Below are 5,526 nucleotides of genomic sequence, written 5' to 3' on the forward strand. Positions count from 1 at the left end.
AAGAGGCCCGAGTTCCAGAGTTAGAATTCCGAGTTGGATGACCTTTCAAATCAAATTTTCCCAGTCGGAACTCGTTTTTTCCGAGTTCCCAGTTGTTTTGAACGTACTGAAGTAGGAAGTAGGAGATTTCCGAGTTCCCAGTTCTTCTTCGATGAGGTTTAACAGCGGTTGGCATCCCGAGTTCCCAGTTGTTGCTACTTCCAGGTACAGAACATAACGACACGCCCACTTACGCGGTACGCCCATATAACTGCCCTCTGTAGGCGTAAAAAATTAATGCCACTGCACAAGACTATCACAGAAAGAAAGAGCCAGATGTCTTACCGCTCGCTGGGTGTATAAATCTGAAGCATCCTTTTAGAACTGCTTCTCACCACCAAATATGGTGATGAACATTGTTTTATGTCAGATAGCCAGGGCCGGCGCGCCCATTAGGAAGAATTACAGGGCGTATAGACGTCTATGGTATAGACTATACAGCGATAAACTGCGGCTTCGGCCGCCCAGAGGAGAAGGGGGCAGCTGCATCCCAATATGGCGACCGCAGTATGGGCGAGTGAGGGGAGGTATAACATGGTCCCGGTTCCAGGGATATCACAGGATAGAAAATCCCATAGAGCCCCACAGTGGAGGTGTCATAATACCCATAAAAACTAGCGCTCAAACAGGGAAATGGTTCCAATCATTTTTCCACCATTCATTTTTCCCATAGGAGATTTTAGAAACACTTAAAATAAGGGCTGTGTTTTGTGTAGGCTAACCCTGGCGTGACATTTTGATACATTTTGTAAATCTCTTTCGGACAAAGTGACTTTTATCAATTTACTCTCAGGTAAAAAAAAATGCTAATTAGCATCAAAGTAGACATGTAAGTCTACAAATCCCTGCAACTCCTGCATTTCATCTCTAGCTGACACCTTTGCTAACAGGTATTGTGTCAATTTAAAACTTGCCTAAGACAGTTCACAGAATTGTCCATTTAAAGAAATGTAGCCAATTTATTCATTACTAAAAAAAAAAAATGTTGGTATTTTACCCCCTTTTTTCTCCCCAATTTCATGGTATACAATTGGTAGTTACAGTCTTGTCCCATCGCTGCAACTCCTGTACGGACACAGGAGAGGCGAAGGTCGAGAGCCGTGCATCCTCCGAAACACAACCCAACCGAGCAGCACTGCTTCTTACATTTTACATTTTAGTCATTTAGCAGACGCTCTTATCCAGAGCGACTTTACAGTTAGTGAGTGCATACATTTTCATACTGGCCTCCCGTGGGAAACGAACCCACAACCCTGGCGTTGCAAGCGCCATGCTCTACCAACTGAGCTACAGGGGACTACAGGGCCCGCTTAACCCGGAAGCCAGCCGCACCAATGTGTCGGAGGAAACACCTGGCGACAGAGTCAGCATGCACTGCGCCCGGCCCGCCACAGGAGTCGCTAGGGCGCGATGGGACAAGAACATCCCTGCCGGCCAAACCCACCCCTAACCTGGACGACGCTGGGCCAATTGTGCGCCGCCCCATGGGTCTCCCTGTCGCGGCCAGATTCATTACTACATTTAGCTAACATTAGATAGCTAATCCAGAGATTCTTACCTTTGCCTCTCATCCAGATCATCATGGCATGTGTAGTTCTTTATGATAGCCACATTAGCAGCTAATTAGAATTTCATTTGTTGGGGGTAAATAAAGGCAAATATGTTGATAAAATTCATATATATATACTGTATATTGCCTCCTAATATTGTATAATCTGTGTGTCGTTTCATTGGCCTGGGTTTTTGTTTGTTTGAATTCAAGACCAGATTGATCTTCGTTTGTCAGAGTAGCCACTCATTTTGGTCATTTGTGTGGTATTAAAGAACATTCAGCTAATGTCTTCTGTCATGTAAATGATGTAGCATTGCATTAAATGCATTTTTTTTATTTCAATTTTTTTCAGGACCATGCTAACAAATGTTCCCCATGTGTGGAAATCCTAAAAACACCTCTGCTCAACTGTAGCCTATGCCACATCATTTTTTATTTATTATGGCTTTATTATACATTTGAAGGGGTTGATTTCTTAATCTGTCCCTTTCGGCCCCAGTAATGTACTGGGCCGTAGGCATTACCCTCTGTAGCGCCTTGCGGTCAGATGCCGAGCAGTTGCCATATCAAGCGGTGATGCGGCCAGTCAAGATGCTCTCAATGTTGCAGCTGTAGAATGTTTTAAGGATCTGAGGGCCCTTGCCAAATCTTTTCAGCCTCCTGATGGGGAAGAGGTGTTGTCGTGCCCTCTTCATGACTGTGTTGGTGTGTTTGGACCATGATAGGTCCTTAGTGATGTGGACACCGAGGAACTTGAAGATCTCTACCCGCTCCACTACAGCCCCGTCGATGTGAATGGGGGCGTGTTCGGCCCTCTGTTTCCTGTGGTCCACGATAAACTCCTTTGTCTTGCCCATGTTGAGGGAGAGATTGTTGTCCTGGCACCACTCTGCCAGGTTTCTGAGCTCCTCCCTATATGCTGTCTCATTGTCGTCGGTGATCAGGCCTACCTGTGATGCTGCCACAAGTGTGAGGTGATAGGCACATAGAAATATAATTATGTCTGGTTTAAAGTTTTTAAAAACCTTGCAAGGTTAAACTTTTATATGTATTTTCATTTTCATACTGTTATATTATGTATTTGCCAGCTCTGACTGTGTTATTTGCACTGGCAAAGCTAAGATGGCCACCATTGTCCTTGTGGTGGACTATCCCTTTAAGAAGGCATGTCCCTTTAAGAATAGGAGGGCAGTTTGGGGAAATGTTTGGCATGTACCTGGCTGAGGTTCTTTTTCTGTGGACAACCTTTTAAGCAGCCAAGATTAACCATTCAGAGGGAATAATTTTTGCTCATTATTGTGGATTTTTACTCCTGTGACAAAGGATTCCTGTGTTGTCGGTTTTGGAGGATGCCATGAAATTGTACCCGTTGTAAGGAAATCGCGACCAGGCCAGATATCCCTCTCATGCAACAATCTGGTGAGATCTATCCTGTTGTAAAATTCTCTAGATCCAAACTGTTACAGACCTATATCCATCCTGCCCTGCCTTTCGGAAGTTTTTGAAAGCCAAGTTAACAAACAGATCACCGACCATTTCGAATCCCACCGTACCTTCTCCGCTATGCAATCCGGTTTCCGAGCTGGTCATGGGTGCACCTCAGCCATGCTCAAGGTCCTAAATGATATTATAACCGCGATCGATAATAGACAGTACTGTGCAGCCGTCTTCATCGACCTGGCCAAGGCTTTCGACTCTGTCAACCACCGCATTCTTATTGGCAGACTAAATAGCCTTGGTTTCTCAAATGACTGCCTCGCCTGGTTCACCAACTACTTCTCAGATAGAGTTCAGTGTGTCAAATCGGAGGGCCTGTTGTCTGGACCTATGGCAGTCTCTATGGGGGTGCCACAGGGTTCAATTCTCGGGCCGACTCTTTTCTCTGTGTATATCAATGATGTCGCTCTTGCTGCTGGTGACTCTCAGATCCACCTCTATGCAGACGACACCATTTTGTATACATCTGGCCCTTCATTGGACACTGTGTTAACAAACCTCCAAACAAGCTTCAATGCCATACAACACTCTTTCCGTAGCCTCCAACTTCTCTTTTAAATGCATGCTCTTCAATCAAACGCTGCTGGCACCTGCCCACCCGACTAGAATCACTACTCTCGGGGGTCTGACCTAGAGTATGTGGACAACTACAAATACCTAGGTGTCTGGTTAGACTGTAAACTCTCCTTCCAGACACACATTAAGCATCTCCAATCCAAAGTTAAATCTAGAATCGGCTTCCTATTTCGCAACAAAGCCTCCTTCACTCATGCTGCCAAACATGCCCTCGTAAAACTGACTATCCTACCGATCCTTGACTTCGCCTCCAACACTCTACTCAGCAAATTGGATGTAGTCTATCACAGTGCCATCCGTTTTGTCACCAAAGCCCCATATACTACCCACCACTGTGACCTGTACGCTCTTGTTGGCTGGTCCTCACTACATATTCGTCGCCAAACCCACTGGCTCCATGTCATCTATAAATCACTGCTAGGCAAATCCCCGCCTTATCTTAGCTCATTGGTCACCATAGCAACACCCACCCGTAGTATGCGCTCCAGCAGGTATATCTCACTGGTCATCCCCAAAGCCAACACCTCCTTTGGCAGCCATTCCTTCCAGTTCTCTACTGCCAATGACTGGAACGAACTGCAAAAATATCTGAAGCTGGAGACTCTTATCTCCCTCACTAACTTTAAGCATCAGTTGTCAGAGCACCTTACCGATCACTGCACCTGTACACAGCCCATCTGAAATTAGCCCTCCCAACTACCTCATCCCCATATTGTTATTTATTTTGCTCATTTGCACCCCAGTATCTCTATTTGCACATCATCTCTTGCACATCTATCATTCCAGTGTTAATACTACATTTTAATTATTTTGCACTATGGCCTATTTATTGCCTTACCTCCATAACTTGCTACATTTGCACACACTGTATATATATTTTCTGTTGTATTTTTGACTTTATGTTTTGTTTACCCCATATGTAACTCTGTGTTGTTTTTATCGCACTGCTTTGCTTTATCTTGGCCAGGTCGCAGTTGTAAATGAGAACTTGTTCTCAACTGGCTCACCTGGTTAAATAAAGGTGAAATAAAAAAAATCTTATGTCTTTTCAGGATCTATGTAAAGGAGTGTGAGCTGGAGGGGGAGCTGTCACCTGCATGGGTGAAAAAGAAGTGGGAGAACCATGAGCAAAAATACACGGTACACTACTGTATGTGATCTTGACATGTATTGCTGTGCTGTGGTCCTACTTTGCTAACAACACTTTCCCATCTATTTATTATGCTTCATCAGCACATTCATGTAAGTGTGAAGATATACAGTGCCTTAAGAAAGTATTCACACCCCTTGACCTTTTCCACATTTTGTTGTTACAGCCTGAATTTAAAATGGATTACATCGAGATGTTGTGTCACTGACCTACACACAATACTCCATAATGTCAAAGTGGATTTTTTACAAATTAATACATTTGTACAACTTTAATAAAAAGTGAATAGCTGAAATGTCTTGAGTCAATAAGTTATACTTTCAGGAGTAAGACTGTGCTTACAAGTCACATAATAAGTTGCATGGACGCACTCTGTGTGCAATAATGGTGTTTAACATGATTCTTGAATGACTACCTCATCTCTGTACCCCACACATACAATTATCAGTAAGGACCCTCAGTCGAGCAGTGAATTTCAAACACCGATTCAACCACAAAGACAAGGGAGGTTTTCCAATGCCTCAGTAAGAAGGGCACCTATTGGTAGATGGGTAAAAAAAAAAAAAAAAAAACATTGAATATCCCTTTGTGCATGGTGAAGTTATTAATTACACTTTGGGTATCAATCACTGGGCGTATCAATACACCCAGTCACTACAAAGATACAGGCCTCCTTCCTAACTCAGTTGCCGGAGAGGAAGGAACCCACTCA

General features: G+C 43.9%; 1 long non-coding RNA gene across 1 annotated transcript; it reads left to right on the top strand.

The window, feature by feature from the left end:
- The first annotated feature begins 2,806 nt into the window (after positions 1-2,806).
- On the top strand, positions 2,807-5,109 carry LOC121536297. Its single transcript, XR_005994850.1, has 3 exons — positions 2,807-3,010; positions 4,717-4,804; positions 4,981-5,109. It is a non-coding gene; the product is annotated as an uncharacterized LOC121536297 (long non-coding RNA).
- The last annotated feature ends 417 nt before the right edge of the window (positions 5,110-5,526 follow it).

The sequence above is a fragment of the Coregonus clupeaformis genome, chromosome 23, assembly GCF_020615455.1.
Source record: "Coregonus clupeaformis isolate EN_2021a chromosome 23, ASM2061545v1, whole genome shotgun sequence".
In the NCBI taxonomy this organism is placed as follows: domain Eukaryota; kingdom Metazoa; phylum Chordata; class Actinopteri; order Salmoniformes; family Salmonidae; genus Coregonus; species Coregonus clupeaformis.